The 20,755-nt window shown below is 38.5% G+C and overlaps 1 protein-coding gene across 1 annotated transcript in view; it reads right to left on the bottom strand.

The window, feature by feature from the left end:
- The window catches only part of LOC149792355 (von Willebrand factor D and EGF domain-containing protein-like), a 105,441-nt gene that overhangs the window by 50,997 nt on the left and 33,689 nt on the right, over positions 1-20,755 (bottom strand). The window lies entirely within an intron of this gene.

The raw sequence follows: 20,755 nt of genomic DNA, 5'->3' as shown, positions 1-20,755 counted from the left end.
GTATGAATATTTCAGCGTGGTCTGACAATTTTATTTCCGCGAAACGCAGACAGGATAGTGTCCTCATAGAACGTTCTCGGGTATAACGGTTTCGGGTATGGACTACGGGTGTGTTTTGCAAATGCGATCAGTTAAAGTAGATGTCGCCTCATTTCCCATTGTTGGTTCATCACAAGTTGGGGTATGCAATGGGAGATAACCAAGTCGTTCCAATTAAATAATATTTTATTCCAAACATCTTAAAGCGGATAAATATGATGCATTCCAAATTACGCATGCAATGGTACGCTCATTTTCAGTGTCGAAAATGTACATCCAAGTAGAAGGCGAGGTAGGTGTAAGGTTAACTGACAATACAAGTGTGTATTTATTTAGTGAGGGAAGTCATTATAGATATAAATATGTGTACCACCTTTTTTATATGTCATAGACGTTACTTCTTAACTCGGTTGAAATATAAAAAAGCAATTCCATCACCAAACTGATGTTCTGCGTCTTATTGTATTCTTCAAAAGCAATTAAAGAATCCTCAATATATCTTTGTAAAAATATGTTTCTCAAAGACCATATCTTTTGAGAATGATACAATCCTCACATTAACAAGATAATATAGTTCTCTGCTCGACCTCAGGTCACAAATTAGCATTTTCTAAACACAACCATTACCTAATGGAAAATGATCAGCTAGAATGGTCTAATGAACCTTGTTTACTTAAAACACAATAGCCTATAAAATTCAATTTGGAATCTCCAAAACCCTGACCCATATTAACATGTTTACCTAAATAATAATTCGGTTCGGAGACAATGCTCATCAGGAATCTGATTGTAGAGCAACTCCGCATTGTGTCAAGTGCGGAAAAGAGCACCACGCAAATTCCAAGGATTGCGATACCTGGAAACAGGAGAAGGAAATTCAGAGGGTAAAATACACAAATAATATTCCCTATCCAGAAGCCAGAAAAATTGTACAGGCAAAAACAGCCCATCCTGGCCCATCCTTCTCCACTGTAGTGAAGAGCAATCCTAAAACAACGAAGGACGCTCAAACACAAACAGAAGCACCCGATTCAACACCAAGCTCAAACACCCCTCATTACCAATCACAGAGAAACACGGCATCTACACAAACTACATTCAGCAATACCCAACAAACTAAATCACCAAAAAACAAAAATAAATCTCATGGAAACAGGCAACAGAAGGGGTCAGATGACCCCATCAAACTTTATAACAGGTTTGGAGACATCGAGAGCATGGATGCAGAAGAATCTGCTCCATGCGCTCAAGGGAACTCCAGACCTACAAACAAAAAATTCACCCCCGTACTTCCTCCAGAGAAATAACAAAACAAATTCCCTCTGCGAAAGGTCTAACCTAGCTCCACAATCTTTAATTTAAATTTATAATGAAAAACACTATCATACAATGGAATTGTCGAGGACTTAAAGCAAATTACAATGATATTCTCCTGCTTTTAAACGAACATGATCCTGCGGTACTATGCCTTCAAGAAACCTTCTTGAAAGATACGGACAACATCACATTTAAAAACTACTCCCTGTTTAACACCTGCTCTCCAAATGTTGATAGGGCATCAGGAGGAGTTTCTGTTATTGTGAACAACAGAGCTCCTCATAGTTTCATTCCTTTAAACACCAATTTACAAGCCATTGCTGTAAGCGTCACTCTACATCGAGTGATTACATTTTGCTCTATTTATTTACCACCAAACACTAACCTAGAACCAAACGACCTCGATAATCTTGTTCAACAGCTTCCCGCACCCTTTGTTTTACTCGGGGATTTTAATGCCCATAACATTTTATGGGGATCGAATCATGTAAGTGACAGAGGTCACAAAGTTGAAGACTTTATTTCTAGACACGATCTGTGTCTATATAATACCAAAACACCTACATATTTACACCCAGGCACGGGTACATACACATGCATCGATTTGACAATTTGTTCTCCTTCGCTGCTTTTGGACTATGAATGGAAGGTCGCTGATGACCTTCACAGCAGCGATCACTTCCCAATCTCCCTTGTAAATCATAACTCTACAATTGATGAAATAATTCCACATTGGAATTTAAAGAAGGCCGACTGGGCCAAATTCGAAACACTCTGTAAATCCAGGCTGAATGAGGATACCGTTTTCAATGTTAACGACCCCATTCAGCATTTTACATCTATTTTAACCGACATTGCAGAAGAATCTATCCCCAAGTCCTCAGCAAACTGTAAAAGAACCCTAAAACCTTGGCTCACTAAGGAATGTAAGGAAGCCATACGGCAACGCCGAGAAGCCTTGAAAAAATTTAACAATCATCCGACGCCCGAGAATTTAAGTAAATATCGTATTCTCCGGGCCAAAGCTCGCCGCACAATCAAAGAAAGTAAACGAGCATCATGGATGAAATATGTTTCCTCTTTAAACTCTCGTTCCTCAATTAAGAAAGTTTGGGACACGATCCGAAAAATAAACGGAAAGAGAAAACACAATTCTTTCCGACATCTAAAAGTGAACAATAACAATCTTAGCTCAAAACGTGACATAGCAAATGTTCTTGCTGATACATTCTCTAAAAATTCGTCATCATCTAATTATTCCGAAGCCTTCCAAAAATTGAAAACTCAAAAAGAAAAGTCACGTTTAAAATTCACATCCAACAACTCGGAAAGCTACAACCAGCTGTTTTCACTATCAGAACTTATGGAGGCTTTAGACAAGGCCCATGATACTTCCGCTGGGCCTGACAAAATACATTACCAGTTTTTAAAACATCTTCCAGAATCATCTTTAACATCTCTTTTAAAACTCTTCAATGATTTATGGATTACTGGTAACCTACCTAAAATATGGAAAGAAGCAACAGTAATACCAGTTCCCAAACCCGGTAAAGATAGTGAAGATCCTACCAACTATCGACCTATTGCACTCACAAGCTGCATGTGCAAAACAATGGAACGAATGATCAATTCTCGGCTTGTATGGTACCTGGAAACTAACAATTTAATATCTCCTTTCCAAAGTGGCTTTCGTTATGGACGGAGCACCAACGATCATCTGGTTAGACTAGAAACATTCATTCGCGATGCATTTATCAAGAAAGAACATTTAGTAGCGGTTTTCTTTGATTTAGAAAAGGCCTATGACACAACATGGAAGTACGGGATACTAAAAGACCTGCACGATCTAGGTCTAAAAGGCCGTCTGCCCTCTTTCATATCCAACTTCCTCTCCGACAGAGAATTCAAGGTACGAGTGGGATGTACTCTCTCAGATTTGCACGAGCAAGAGATGGGTGTGCCCCAGGGCAGTATTTTATCTGTGACACTTTTCAATATCAAAATTAATAACATCACCAAGTGTTTGACTCCTGGTGTGGATTGCTCACTATATGTTGATGATTTTCTCATATGTTATCGGTCAAAGCACATGCATACAATTGAAAGACAACTACAGCAAAATATCAACAAGATTCAAAATTGGGCTAATACGAACGGTTTCAAATTCTCGAAATCAAAAACGGTATGTATGCATTTCTGTCAATTACGACGACACCACGATGAACCTCACCTCACGCTGGACGGAACACCTATTCCAGTTGTTGAGGAAACAAAATTTTTGGGTATTATCTTTGACAGAAAACTGACCTTTATTCCACACCTAAAAAACTTGAAAGCCAAATGCTTAAAAGCACTTGACCTACTTAAAGTAGTAGCACACACTGACTGGGGTGCTGATAGAAAAGTCATCCTGAATTTATATAGAACGTTTATTCGCTCCAAACTAGACTATGGTTGCGTTGTGTATGGTTCTGCCAGAAAATCGTATCTTAAAATGCTTGATCCAATTCATCATCAGGGAATAAGACTGGCTCTGGGAGCATTTAAAACATCCCCGTGTGAAAGCCTTCTAGCTGAGGCGAATGAACCACCGTTATCGCATCGTAGAGAAATGCTTTCAGCACAGTATGCTCTCAAATTAAAATCAAACCCTCTGAATCCTGCTTTTTCGGCTGTTTTTCAACCCAAATACAAAACTTTATACGAAAATAAACCAAACGCCATACCTTCCTTTGGCATTAGAATATCATCCAGCCTTGACACTACAAATATAGATCTTTCAAAAATTCAGAAAACATCCATCTCCGAAACACCACCTTGGCTAATTAAACAACCAAAAGTACGTTTTACGCTACACGATGGAAAAAAATCCGAAACAAACCCTTCTATCTTCCACAACTCTTACCATGAACTCCTCACCGAATTTAAAAACTACACGAGAATTTACACTGATGGATCAAAGGATGAGGAAAAGGCTGCTGCAGCCTTTGTTTGTGGAAATCACACAACGCAAGTTCGCTTACCAAATGGAGCATCAATTTTTACAGCCGAAATCAGAGCAATAGACCTTGCTCTGCAACATATAGAAAAGAATCGTATTTCAAACTGTATCATCTTCTCCGACTCGCTATCAGTACTTCAGTCACTACACAATAGAAAACTGGAGAACCCATTATTGAAAAACATACTCGTCAAAAATACCGAGCTGAGTGTCTCCCACAATATAATATACTGTTGGTTACCTAGCCACATTGGTATTAAAGGTAACGAAAAAGCAGATCGCGCTGCTAAAATGGCCCTTTCTCAAGAACCATCTGATTTTAAAATACCATATACAGATTTTAAACCTTGTATCAGAAAGTTCTTACGTCAGAAGTGGCAGGCATCATGGAATGATGCTGTAAATAACAAACTTCATGCAATCAAACCAACTCTAGGAGAATGGACTCCTTCCTACAGAACCATTCGTAGGGAGGAGGTAGTCATTGCAAGAATCCGAATTGGTCATACTTATATCACCCACACCCACATACTAAAAGGTGAAGACCCACCAGAGTGCGTTTCTTGCAATGAACCATTCACTGTCAAGCACTTTATGATAGAGTGCTTTGACCTACAACCTACGCGCGATCGTTATTACGTTGTGCATGATATGAAAGAACTTTTTGATAATATAAACATCACTCGTATTATCGAGTTCTTGAAAGCCGTAAATATTTACTCTAAACTCTGACTTTTATGCTATCACCTTGTGCAGTTTTATGCAATATACATTCCGTCCCATTTTAATACCTATTCATCTTTTTTACATCTCCCGTTGATCGGGAAGCTTTATTTTGCACCGTTACCATCTTACCGTTTTTAATTTCAACCATTTGTTCTTTTATATCGCTGGTCGATGTAGAACCTTTTATAAGTTTTAAAAGATTATACAAGTAACACTTTGTTTGGCGCTAAATAGCCTAAGAGTGCTGATGCGCCGTTAAAAAAAAAACAATCAATCAATCAATCAATCAATCAATAATTCGGTTAATAAGCTCATACACATAGAGAATAATGAGGTTATTATTAGTTGTTTACATAAATGAAACACAAAATGAAACAAGTCAATCAGGTCAAGGAGAAATGAACTCAATTTTGGACAAGGTCAAGTCCAGCAAACAATGTTACATTACAATTTCAAAGTTAGATTTACAATATGGATAACACTAACTTGAACTTTAATTATTGAAAGCAAGCTTCATAGATTCTACTTTTATCTGAGGCAAAAGTTGAATTCAGTACACGCGAATCATTGGAAAGGAATGTGTGTGTGTGTGTGTGTGTGTGTGTGTGTGTGCGATTAGGATTTTTAACGTAGCTTTAACAATTTTTCAGTCATATCGCTTCCCCCTGCGGGTCCTGCGTTGTAGAATTGGCCCGACGTGCCTCGCTACGTGTCGTAAAAGGCGACTAAGTAGAGGCAACCTGTTTGCCGTGGGTTGCGTCCCGTGTCGGGGGAGGAAAGGGTCCTGGTAGTTGAGCAGAGGCATTCCCTGCAATACTCTACTTTGGCCTCTACTTCTCTTAGACGGGTGGTCGGGATGGGCCCGGTTCCGACAAATCGGCTGGTCACGCCGAGCCCTAGGAGGTCTTTATTAACTTTCTCACCTTCTTTCTCTTTCTCCTTGTATCTCTCTTGATACCATCGTTGCCCCTATATTCTATTCCTTTATATTTCCCTTTTCCAAGTCTTAGAAGGCGGTGGCTTAACGGGTCAATCGGGGGGTAATTTTACCGACCTTAGAAACTGGCGACTTCAAGGTCAATCAAAGGTAATTTTATCAACTGAGTATGGCATTTGTGTATCCCTGGCACTTGAAAAGTGTCCCCTTGGTGGGTGGGGAGCACGGGTGCTGAATTTTTAATCTAGCCTTCATGGATAATTCCAAAAAAAATCAAAATAAAAGATCGAAACCCTTATCAGAGTCTGACGATGAACCATGTAGTGTGGAGTCATTTCCACGCTTCATGGTCATACAGTCAAAAGATGCCACGAAACCGCTTGCCGCACTATCTCCATTTGTCATCGAAAAGACTATCACAGGATCGACTGGCACACCCAAAAGTGTTAAAAAGTTGAAATCGGGTTGTCTTCTTATTGAGTGTGAGCGACGAGGTCAATCAGACAATATCAGGAAAATGAAAACGTTCTTTGATATCCCAGTAACCTCATTCGCTCACACCACACTGAATACGTCCAAAGGCGTGATTCGCTGCCGTGACTTGGCTGGAGTCACCGATGCTGACATCATCGAAGGAATGAAAGGTGAAGGTGTCACTGCAGTCCGACGAATACGTATTAAACGTAATAACAATCTGCAGGACACCAACACCATTGTACTCACCTTCAACAAGCCAACTGTACCCAAAGTGGTAAAAGTTGGCTTTTTGCATGTAAAGGTAGAGATTTACATTCCCAACCCTCTTCGATGTTATAAGTGTCAAAAATACGGCCATCACGAAGACCGCTGCTCCAAGAGCCAAATATGTGGCCGATGCGGAGACAATGCTCATCAGGAATCTGATTGTAGAGCAACTCCGCATTGTGTCAAGTGCGGAAAAGAGCACCACGCAAATTCCAAGGATTGCGATACCTGGAAACAGGAGAAGGAAATTCAGAGGGTAAAATACACAAATAATATTCCCTATCCAGAAGCCAGAAAAATTGTACAGGCAATCCTGGCCCATCCTTCTCCACTGTAGTGAAGAGCAATCCTAAAACAACGAAGGACGCTCAAACACAAACAGAAGCACCCGATTCAACACCAAATTCAAACACCCCCCATTATCAAGCACAGAAAAACACGGCATCTACTCAGACTACATTTAATAATACCCAACAAACTAAATCACCAAAGAATAAAAAATCTCACGGAAACAGGCAACAAAAGGGGTCAGATGACCCCATCAAACTTTATAACAGGTTTGGAGACATCGAGAGCATGGATGCAGAAGAATCTGCTCCATGCGCACAAGGGAACTCCAGACCTACAAACAAAAAATTCACCCCCGTACTTCCTCCAGAGAAATAACAAAACAAATTCCGTCTGCGAAAGGTCTAACCTAGCTCCACAATCTTTAATTTCAATTTATAATGAAAAACACTATCATACAATGGAATTGTCGAGGACTTAAAGCAAATTACAATGATATTCTCCTGCTTTTAAACGAACATGATCCTGCGGTACTATGCCTTCAAGAAACATTCTTGAAAGATACAGACAATATCACATTTAAAAACTACTCCCTGTTTAACACCTGCTCTCCAAATGTTGATAGGGCATCAGGAGGAGTTTCTGTTATTGTAAACAACAGAGCTTCTCATAGCTTCATTCATTTAAACACCAATTTACAAGCCATTGCTGTAAGCGTCACTCTACATCGAGTGGTTACATTTTGCTCTATTTATTTACCACCAAACACTAACCTAGTACCAAACGAACTCGACAATCTTGTTCAACAGCTTCCCGCACCCTTTGTTTTACTCGGGGATTTTAATGCCCATAACATTTTATGGGGATCAAATCATATAAGTGACAGAGGTCACAAAGTTGAAGACTTTATTTCTAGACACGATCTGTGTCTATATCATACCAAAACACCTACATATTTACACCCAGGCACGGGTACATACACAAGCATCGATTTGACAATTTGTTCTCCTTCTCTGCTTTTGGACTATGAATGGAAGGTCGCTGATGACCTTCACAGCAGCGATCACTTCCCAATCTTTCTTGTAAATCTTAACTCTACAGTCGATGAAGTAATTCCACATTGGAATCTAAAGAAGGCCGACTGGGCCAAGTTTGAAACACTGTGTAAAACTAGGCTGAATGAGGATACAGTTTTCAATGTTGACGACACCATTCAGCATTTTACATCTATTTTAATAGAGATTGCAGAAGAATCCGTTCCCAAGTCCTCGCCATATTGTAAAAGAACCCAAAAACCTTGGGTCACTAAGGAATGTAAGGAAGCCATTAAACTACGCCGAGAAGCATTAAGGAAATTTAATAATCAACCGACGCCCGAAAACTTAAATATATATCGCATTACCCGGGCCAAAGCTCGCCGCATAATCAAAGAAAGTAAAAGAGCATCATGGAAGAAGTATGTTTCTTCTTTAAACTCTCGTTCCTCTGTTAAAAAAGTTTGGGACACTATACGCAAAATAAACGGAAAGAGAAAGCAAAACCCTCTCCGACATCTGACACTGAACAATAAGAACTTTAGTTCGAAACGTGACATTGCAAATATTCTTGCTGACAGTTTCTCGAAAACTTCCTCATCATCTAATTATTCAGAAGCCTTCCAAAAACTTAAAACTCAAAAAGAAAAGTCTCGTTTAAAATTCACATCCAACAACTCGGAAAGTTATAATCAATTGTTCTCACTATCGGAGCTTAGGGAGGCTTTAGATAAGGCCCATGATACATCCGCTGGGCCTGACGAGATACATTACCAGTTTCTGAAACACCTTCCAGAATCATCATTAACATCTCTTTTGGAACTCTTCAATGATTTATGGATTACTGGTAATGTACCAAAAATCTGGAAAGAAGCAACTGTAATACCAGTCCCCAAACCCGGTAAAGATAGCGAAGACCCCAACAGCTATCGACCAATTGCACTCACAAGCTGTGTGTGCAAAACAATGGAACGAATGATCAATTCTCGGCTTGTCTGGTATTTGGAAACTAACAATTTAATATCTCCTTTCCAAAGTGGCTTTCGATATGGCCGGAACACCAATGATCATCTGGTTAGACTAGAAACATTCATTCGCGATGCATTTATTAAGAAAGAACATTTAGTAGCGGTTTTCTTTGATTTAGAAAAGGCCTATGACACGACATGGAAGTACGGGATACTAAATGACCTGAACGATCTAGGTCTAAAAGGCCGTCTGCCCTCTTTCATATCCAACTTTCTCTCCGACAGAGAATTCAAAGTACGAGTGGGCTCTACCCTCTCAGATTTGCACGAGCAAGAGATGGGTGTGCCCCAGGGCAGTATTTTATCTGTGACGCTCTTTAACATCAAAATTAATAGCATCACCAAGTGTTTGACTCCTGGTGTGGATTGTTCGTTATACGTTGATGATTTTCTAATATGTTATCGGTCAAAGCACATGCATACAATTGAAAGACAACTGCAGCAAAATATAAACAAAATTCAAAATTGGGCCAATGCAAACGGTTTCAAATTCTCGAAATCAAAAACGGTATGCACGCATTTCTGTCAGTTACGAAAACATCACGATGAACCGAACCTCACACTGGATGGAACACCTATTCCAGTTGTTGAGGAAACCAAATTTTTAGGTATAATCTTTGACAGAAAACTGACCTTTATTCCACACCTAAAGAACTTAAAAGCTAAATGCTTAAAAGCACTTAACCTACTTAAAGTAGTAGCGCACACTGACTGGGGTGCTGATAGAAAAGTCATCCTAAATTTATACAGAACGTTTATTCGCTCCAAACTAGACTATGGTTGCGTTGTGTATGGTTCTGCCAGAAAATCGTATCTTAAAATGCTTGATCCAATTCATCATCAGGGAATAAGACTGGCTCTGGGAGCATTTAAAACATCCCCCTGTGAAAGCCTTCTAACTGAGGCGAATGAACCACCGTTATCGCATCGTAGAGAAATGCTTTCCGCACAGTATGCTCTCAAATTAAAATCAAACCCTCTGAATCCTGCTTTTTCGGCTGTTTTTCAACCCAAATACAAAACTTTATACGAAAATAAACCAAACGCCATACCTTCCTTTGGCATTAGAATATCATCCAGCCTTGACACTGCAAATATAGATCTTTCAAAAATTCAGAAAACATCCATCTCCGAAACACCACCCTGGCTAATTAAACAAGCAAAAGTACGTTTTACGCTACACGATGGGAAAAAGTCCGAAACAAACCCTTCTATCTTCCACAACTCTTACCATGAACTCCTCACCGAATTTAAAAACTATACCAGAATTTACACTGATGGATCAAAGGATGAGGAAAAGGCTGCTGCAGCCTTTGTTTGTGGAAATCACACAACGCAAGTTCGCTTACCAAATGGAGCATCAATTTTTACAGCCGAAATCAGAGCAATAGACCTTGCTCTGCAACATATAGAAAAGAACTGTATTTTAAACAGTATTATCTTCTCCGACTCGCTATCAGTACTCCAGTCACTACACAATAGAAAACTGGAGAACCCATTATTGAAAAGCATACTCGTAAAAAATACGGAGCTGAGTGTCTCCCACAATATAATATACTGTTGGTTACCTAGCCACATTGGTATTAAAGGTAACGAAAAAGCAGATCGCTCTGCTAAAATGCCCCTTTCTCAAGAACCATCTGATTTTAAAATACCATATACTGATTTTAAACCTTGTATCAGAAAGTTCTTACGTCAGAAGTGGCAGGCATCATGGAATGATGCTGTAAATAACAAACTTCATGCAATCAAGCCAACTCTAGGAGAATGGACTCCTTCCTACAGAAGCATTCGTAGGGAGGAGGTAGTCATTGCAAGAATCCGAATTGGTCATACTTATATCACCCACACCCACATACTAAAAGGTGAAGACCCACCAGAGTGCGTTTCTTGCAATGAACCATTCACTGTCAAGCACTTTATGATAGAGTGCTTTGACCTACAACCTACGCGCGATCGTTATTACGTTGTACATGACATGAAAGAACTTTTTGATAATATAAACATCACTCGTATTATCGAGTTCTTGAAAGCCGTAAATATTTACTCTAAACTCTGACTTTTATGCTATCACCTTGTGCAGTTTTATGCAATATATATACCGTCCCATTTTAATACCTATTCATCTTTTTTGCATCTCCCGTTGATCGGGAAGCTTTATTTTGCACCGTTACCATCTTACCGTTTTTAATTTCAACCATTTGTTCTTTTATATCGCTGGTCGATATAGAACCTTTTATAAGTTTTAAAAGATTATACAAGTAACACTTTGTTTGGCGCTAAAAAGCCTAAAAGTGCTGATGCGCCGTTAAAAAACAAACAATCAATCAATCAATCAACCAAACATCTTAAAGCGGATAAATATGATGCATTCCAAATTACGCATGCAATGGTACGCTCATTTTCAGTGTCGAAAATGTACATCCAAGTAGAAGGCGAGGTAGGTGTAAGGTTAACTGACAATACAAGTGTGTATTTATTTAGTGAGGGAAGTCATTATAGATATAAATATGTGTACCACCTTTTTTATATGTCATAGACGTTACTTCTTAACTCGGTTGAAATATAAAAAAGCAATTCCATCACCAAACTGATGCTCTGCGTCTTATTGTATTCTTCAAAAGCAATTAAAGAATCCTCAATATATCTTTGTAAAAATATGTTTCTCAAAGACCATATCTTTTGAGAATGATAGAATCCTCACATTAACAAGATAATATAGTTCTCTGCTCGACCTCAGGTCACAAATTAGCATTTTCTAAACACAACCATTACCTAATGAAAAATGATCAGCTAGAATGGTCTAATGAACCTTGTTTACTTAAAACACAATAGCCTATAAAATTCAATTTGGAATCTCCAAAACCCTGACCCATATTAACATGTTTACCTAAATAATAATTCGGTTAATAAGCTCATACACATAGAGAATAATGAGGTTATTATTAGTTGTTTACATAAATGAAACACAAAATGAAACAAGTCAATCAGGTCAAGGAGAAATGAACTCAATTTTGGACAAGGTCAAGTCCAGCAAACAATGTTACATTACAATTTCAAAGTTAGATTTACAATATGGATAACACTAACTTGAACTTTAATTATTGAAAGCAAGCTTCATAGATTCTACCTTTATCTGAGGCAAACGTTGAATTCAGTACACGCGAATAATTGGAAAGGAATGTGTGTGTGTGTGTGTGTGTGTGTGTGTGTGTGCGATTAGGATTTTTAACGTAGCTTTAACAATTTTTCAGTCATATCGCTTCCCCCTGCGGGTCCGGGGTTGTAGAATTGGCCCGACGTGCCTCGCTACGTGTCGTAAAAGGCGACTAAGTAGAGGCAACCTGTTTGCCGTGGGTTGCGTCCCGTGTCGGGGGAGGAAAGGATCCTGGTAGTTGAGCAGAGGCTTTCCCTGCAATACTCTACTTTGGCCTCTACTTCTCTTAGACGGGTGGTCGGGATGGGCCCGGTTCCGACAAATCGGTTGGTCACGCCGAGCCCTAGGAGGTCTTTATTAACTTTCTCACCTTCTTTCTCTTTCTCCTTGTATCTCTCTTGATACCACCGTTGCTCCTATATTCTATTCCTTTATATTTCCCTTTTCCAAGTCTTAGAAGGCTTCCTAGAAGGCGGTGGCTTAACGGGTCAATCGGGGGGTAATTTTACCGACCTTAGAAACTGGCGACTTCAAGGTCAATCAAAGGTAATTTTATCAACTGAGTATGGCATTTGTGTATCCCTGGCACTTGAAGAGTGTCCCCTTGTTGGGCTCCTTGGTGGGTGGGGAGCACGGGTGCTGAATTTTTAATCTAGCCATCATGGATAATTCCAAAAAAAATCAAAATAAAAGATCGAAACCCTTATCAGAGTCTGACGATGAACCATGTAGTGTGGAGTCATTTCCACGCTTCATGGTCATACAGTGAAAAGATGCCACGAAACCGCTTGCCGCACTATCTCCATTTGTCATCGAAAAGACTATCACAGGATCGACTGGCACACCCAAAAGTGTTAAAAAGTTGAAATCGGGTTGTCTTCTTATTGAGTGTGAGCGACGAGGTCAATCAGACAATATCAGGAAAATGAAAACGTTCTTTGATATCCCAGTAACCTCATTCGCTCACACCACACTGAATACGTCCAAAGGCGTGATTCGCTGCCGTGACTTGGCTGGAGTCACCGATGCTGACATCATCGAAGGAATGAAAGGTGAAGGTGTCACTGCAGTCCGACGAATACGTATTAAACGTAATAACAATCTGCAGGACACCAACACCATTGTACTCACCTTCAACAGGCCAACTGTACCCAAAGTGGTAAAAGTTGGCTTTTTGCATGTAAAGGTAGAGATTTACATTCCCAACCCTCTTCGATGTTATAAGTGTCAAAAATACGGCCATCACGAAGACCGCTGCTCCAAGAGCCAAATATGTGGCCGATGCGGAGACAATGCTCATCAGGAATCTGATTGTAGAGCAACTCCGCATTGTGTCAAGTGCGGAAAAGAGCACCACGCAAATTCCAAGGATTGCGATACCTGGAAACAGGAGAAGGAAATTCAGAGGGTAAAATACACAAATAATATTCCCTATCCAGAAGCCAGAAAAATTGTACAGGCAATCCTGGCCCATCCTTCTCCACTGTAGTGAAGAGCAATCCTAAAACAACGAAGGACGCTCAAACACAAACAGAAGCACTCGATTCAACACCAAATTCAAACACCCCCCATTACCAAGCACAGAGAAACACGGCATCTACTCAGACTACATTTAATAATACCCAACAAACTAAATCACCAAAGAGTAAAAAATCTCACGGAAACAGGCAACAAAAGGGGTCAGATGACCCCATCAAACTTTATAACAGGTTTGGAGACATCGAGAGCATGGATGCAGAAGAATCTGCTCCATGCGCCCAAGGGAACTCCAGACCTACAAACAAAAAATTCACCCCCGTACTTCCTCCAGAAAAATAACAAAACAAATTCCGTCTGCGAAAGGTCTAACCTAGCTCCACAATCTTTAATTTCAATTTATAATGAAAAACACTATCATACAATGGAATTGTCGAGGACTTAAAGCAAATTACAATGATATTCTCCTGCCTTTAAACGAACATGATCCTGCGGTACTATGCCTTCAAGAAACATTCTTGAAAGATACAGACAATATCACATTTAAAAACTACTCCCTGTTTAACACCTGCTCTCCAAATGTTGATAGGGCATCAGGAGGAGTTTCTGTTATTGTAAACAACAGAGCTCCTCATAGCTTCATTCATTTAAACACCAATTTACAAGCCATTGCTGTAAGCGTCACTCTACATCGAGTGATTACATTTTGTTATATTTATTTACCACCAAACACTAACCTAGTACCAAACGAACTCGACAATCTTGTTCAACAGCTTCCTGCACCCTTTGTTTTACTCGGGGATTTTAATGCCCATAACATTTTATGGGGATCAAATCATATAAGTGACAGAGGTCACAAAGTTGAAGACTTTATTTCTAGACACCATCTGTGTCTATATAATACCAAAACACCTACATATTTACACCCTGGCACGGGTACATACACAAGCATCGATTTGACAATTTGTTCTCCTTCTCTGCTTTTGGACTATGAATGGAAGGTCGCTGATGACCTTCACAGCAGCGATCACTTCCCAATCTTTCTTGTAAATCTTAACTCTACAGTCGATGAAGTAATTCCACAATGGAATTTAAAGAAGGCCGACTGGGCCAAGTTTGAAACACTGTGTAAAACTAGGCTGAATGAGGATACAGTTTTCAATGTTGACGACACCATTCAGCATTTTACATCTATTTTAATAGAGATTGCAGAAGAATCCGTTCCCAAGTCCTCGCCATATTGTAAAAGAACCCAAAAACCTTGGGTCACTAAGGAATGTAAGGAAGCCATTAAACTACGCCGAGAAGCATTAAGGAAATTTAATAATCAACCGACGCCCGAAAGCTTAAATATATATCGCATTGCCCGGGCCAAAGCTCGCCGCATCATCAAAGAAAGTAAAAGAGCATCATGGAAGAAGTATGTTTCTTCTTTAAACTCTCGTTCCTCTGTTAAAAAAGTTTGGGACACTATACGCAAAATAAACGGAAAGAGAAAGCAAAACCCTCTCCGACATCTGACACTGAACAATAACAACTTTAGTTCAAAACGTGACATTGCAAATATTCTTGCTGACAGTTTCTCCAAAAATTCCTCATCATCTAATTATTCAGAAGCCTTCCGAAAACTTAAAACTCAGAAAGAAAAGTCACGTTTAAAATTCACATCCAACAACTCGGAAAGTTATAATCAATTGTTCTCACTATCGGAGCTTAGGGAGGCTTTAGATAAGGCCCATGATACATCCGCTGGGCCTGACGAGATACATTACCAGTTTCTGAAACACCTTCCAGAATCATCATTAACATCTCTTTTGAAACTCTTCAATGATTTATGGATTACTGGTAATGTACCAAAAATCTGGAAAGAAGCAACTGTAATACCAGTCCCCAAACCCGGTAAAGATAGCGAAGACCCCAACAGCTATCGACCAATTGCACTCACAAGCTGTGTGTGCAAAACAATGGAACGAATGATCAATTCTCGGCTTGTCTGGTATTTGGAAACTAACAATTTAATATCTCCTTTCCAAAGTGGCTTTCGATATGGCCGGAGCACCAGTGATCATCTGGTTAGACTAGAAACATTTATTCGCGATGCATTTATTAAGAAAGAACATTTAGTAGCGGTTTTCTTTGATTTAGAAAAGGCCTATGACACGACATGGAAGTACGGGATACTAAATGACCTGAACGATCTAGGTCTAAAAGGCCGTCTGCCCTCTTTCATATCCAACTTTCTCTCCGACAGAGAATTCAAAGTACGAGTGGGCTCTACCCTCTCAGATCTGCACGAGCAAGAGATGGGTGTGCCCCAGGGCAGTATTTTATCTGTGACGCTCTTTAACATTAAAATTAATAGCATCACCAAGTGTTTGACTCCTGGTGTGGATTGCTCGTTATACGTTGATGATTTTCTAATATGTTATCGGTCAAAGCACATGCATACAATTGAAAGACAACTGCAGCAAAATATAAACAAAATTCAAAATTGGGCCAATGCAAACGGTTTCAAATTCTCGAAATCAAAAACGGTATGCATGCATTTCTGTCAGTTACGAAAACATCACGATGAACCGAACCTCACACTGGATGGAACACCTATTCCAGTTGTTGAGGAAACCAAAGTTTTAGGTGTAATCTTTGACAGAAAACTGACCTTTATTCCACACCTAAAGAACTTAAAAGCTAAATGCTTAAAAGCACTTAACCTACTTAAAGTAGTAGCGCACACTGACTGGGGTGCTGATAGAAAAGTCATTCTAAATTTATACAGAACGTTTATTCGCTCCAAACTAGACTATGGTTGCGTTGTGTATGGTTCTGCCAGAAAATCGTATCTTAAAATGCTTGATCCAATTCATCATCAGGGAATGAGACTGGCTCTGGGAGCATTTAAAACATCCCCGTGTGAAAGCATTCTAGCTGAGGCGAATGAACCACCGTTATCGCATCGTAGAGAAATGCTTTCCGCACAGTATGCTCTGAAATTAAAATCAAACCCTCTGAATCCTGCTTTTTCGGCTGTTTTTCAACCCAAATACAAAACATTATACGAAAATAAACCAAACGTCATACTTTCCTTTGGCATTAGAATATCATCCAGCCTTCACAATACAAATATAGATCTTTCTAAAATTCAGAAAACATCCATCTCCGAAACACCACCCTGGCTAATTAAACAACCAAAAGTACGTTTTACGCTACACGATGGAAAAAAATCCGAAACAAACCCTTCTATCTTCCACAACTCTTACCATGAACTCCTCACCGAATTTAAAAACTACACCAGAATTTACACTGATGGATCAAAGGATGAGGAAAAGGCTGCTGCAGCCTTTGTTTGTGGAAATCACACAACGCAAGTTCGCTTACCAAATGGAGCATCAATTTTTACAGCCGAAATCAGAGCAATAAACCTTGTTCTGCAACATATAGAAAAGAACTGTATTTTAAACTGTATCATCTTCTCCGACTCGCTATCAGTACTCCAGTCACTACACAATCGAAAACTGGAGAACCCATTCTTGAAAAACATACTCGTCAAATATACCGAGCTGAGTGTCTCCCACAATATAATATACTGTTGGTTACCTAGCCACATTGGTATTAAAGGTAACGAAAAAGCAGATCGCGCTGCTAAAATGGCCCTTTCTCAAGAACCATCTGATTTTAAAATACCATATACTGATTTTAAACCTTGTATCAGAAAGTTCTTACGTCAGAAGTGGCAGGCATCATGGAATGATGCTGTAAATAACAAACTTCATGCAATCAAGCCAACTCTAGGAGAATGGACTCCTTCCTACAGAAGCATTCGTAGGGAGGAGGTAGTCATTGCAAGAATCCGAATTGGTCATACTTATATCACCCACACCCACATACTAAAAGGTGAAGACCCACCAGAGTGCGTTTCTTGCAATGAACCATTCACTGTCAAGCACTTTATGATAGAGTGCTTTGACCTACAACCTACGCGCGATCGTTATTACATTGTGCATGACATGAAAGAACTTTTTGATAATATAAACATCACTCGTATTATAGAGTTCTTGAAAGCCGTAAATATTTACTCTAAACTCTGACTTTTATGCTATCACCTTGTGCAGTTTTATGCAATATATATACCGTCCCATTTTAATACCTATTCATCTTTTTTACATCTCCCGTTGATCGGGATTCTTTATTTTGCACCGTTATCATCTTACCGTTTTTAATTTCAACCATTTGTTCTTTTATATCGCTGGTCGATATAGGACCTTTTATAAGTTTTAAAAGATTATACAAATAACACTTTGTTTGGCGCTAAATAGCCTAAAAGTGCTGATGCGCCGTTAAAAAACAATCAATCAATCAATCAGTCAAGCACTTTATGATAGAGTGTTTTGATCTGCAACCTACGCGCGATCGTTATTACATAGTGCATGACATGAAAGAACTTTTTGATACTATAAATATCACTCGTATTATAGAGTTCCTGAAAGTAGTAAATATTTACTCTAAACTTTAACTTTTATGATGTCACCTTGTGCAGTTTTATGCAATATATATACCGTCCCTTTTTAATACCGTTTCATCATTTTTCATTAACATACAGCATTTACATCCCCCGTTGATCGGGAAGCTTTATTTTTCACCGTTACCATCTTACCGTTTTAATTTCAACTATTTGTGTTTTAATATCGCTGGTCGATATGAGACTTATCAAAATTTTTAAAAGATTATACATATAACATTTTGTTTGGCGCTAAATAGCCTTACAGTGCTGATGCGCCGTTAAAAATAAAATCAATCAATCAATCAATCAGTTCTACAGCTTGGCTTTGACTAAGAATAATAATTTTAAAACAATCCTCTGTGGGTTCCGCTTCACCCCCATCTCCCTACAATATACCACACAGTTGCATGTTGGAGACAGAAGGAAGATTAATATAGCATCTGATTCTTACTTTAAATAATTTCAACATGCCGCCATGCAATTTAGATTTCGCTTAAGCCTAACTGTACATTATCTTACAAGGTTTTAAATATATAGCAGTGTTTTTAAATCCTCAATGTGTACAAAAGGTTCAAAGGAGATGGAAATCAAGTCACACCTTTATCTGACCATAATCTAGAAATATAAAACTTTGTCATTTTAATAGCACATTGAGAAGATAAAGATGAACAAACTTTTTTCTTGACAGATAAAGGCCAACCGCCTTACAAGACTATGTTTTAATACAATTTAAGGCATATATGAACGGTCAATGAAATATTAAGTGTAAAAATAACTGAAGTAAATGTACATGTTATTCGGCTTATGTAACATAAAGGTTCTGCTTTAATTATCCATATTCATATTGTCCGAGTTACAAAGCTTAATAAAATACGAGAATACACGCATATACGTATCCGGAATATGTTATCGTCGTTTAATTAATTAATGGTAACACGATTAACACCTGTAAGAATACAAAAATATATCATATTCATAACTAATGAGCGGGAACTAACGAACAGTCTTTTCTTCTTGACAGGAAACGACAAATTGTGATGCAGGTAAAGTTTGCACGTGCTATTTGGGAGCGAATAATGCCTGTTTGGCAGGTTTTTGGATTGCATGAACTATATAAAAATGTTTATAGTACGCGTACTGGATGATTAAATGAATGAATGGGTGATATAATATATCAATGAATGAAGTTACCACTGTAGACAAAGACAACACGAATAAACACAACTTTACAACAGTTACATTAGAAACAAACGCAAACGTACTATCATTATCAACAATAAAATATTGTAAAGAGTAATTTATTTCAACGATCAAACGGATACTATCCCTCTGAAAAGCAGAATGTCAAACCAGTATGGAATAATTACGTGTTACAAACATAATACACTATACAACATGATCATTAAACATTGCCCATCAATGGCATAGTTGCGTGTCAAAAGTTTCAATAATAATAATCATAATAACAATAATAAGGATTATTTAATCATGTTTAGCATTACCGATAGAGAGATATGGTAGGATACTTTTAAATAATCAGAACCAAGGCCATTGATTGTTTTATACTTCACGCAGCCTTTGTACAACTTAGCACATTCACAAAAATCACAACCAATTTAACACAAAAAAAACTTCAGACGATTGTGTGCAAATGTCAGTTTTACTCATTATTCGAGCATCTTGTATTTGAAATTTAGTAATATGTTCAGTTAACCGGTACTATACTGTTGCTATCATAATCTCAGATTTGGTAAATATAGTTATTATAATATAGGTTAAGAATATTTGCATGTGTATAATTTTATATAATTTGCATAAATATAGTCTGTTTACTCATAAAAAAATGAGTTGATTAACTTTTGTTTCCCAATGAAGTGTTATCAATGAAGATATATAATATTTTAGCAAGAATTCAGAGGCAAGTTCAAAGTCATTGAGTATAAGTATGAAAGCGGGAACTTCCGACTTCAGACAAGTTTTTGATAGATATATTTGCATCATATTTTGCGTGCACCGCCCCTGAAATGATTTATTATCGAGCTTAAGATGATACTTCATATCCGATGTAGAGCTACCTGTATCACCAACTAATATATCGGAATTACAGTATTTAAGACAAAGATGACTATCATACTATTTAGACTTATCATATGGAAAACATTATCTTGATCTTTAGCTATCAAGAGAGAGATTAATAGAGTGTACATGTATCCGCGGCAACCTTTTAATATATTTCTTACAGGGGCAGAAGTTGAAAGGCAGAATGTAAAGAATGGTTTTACAGAGGGAGAATATCATTTTTTTAGATTTCGTGTGGATGTAAAACAGTCGGTGCATTCGAATAGGATACAATGCATGCACATACATTGTTAACCTGCATTAATGTGCATGAGTGAGTCAAGACCATGGCAACCATATATAAACTCAGAATGAAAGCTTTATGACTCGTTTCCGTTCATGATATGTGATTTAGCTTGATTAACTCAGGCGTACCACCTGTCAGTCAATAT

This window comes from Sinohyriopsis cumingii, chromosome 9, assembly GCF_028554795.1.
Source record: "Sinohyriopsis cumingii isolate HCF-2022 chromosome 9, ASM2855479v2, whole genome shotgun sequence".
In the NCBI taxonomy this organism is placed as follows: domain Eukaryota; kingdom Metazoa; phylum Mollusca; class Bivalvia; order Unionida; family Unionidae; genus Sinohyriopsis; species Sinohyriopsis cumingii.
This window is presented reverse-complemented; position numbering and strand designations above follow the sequence as displayed.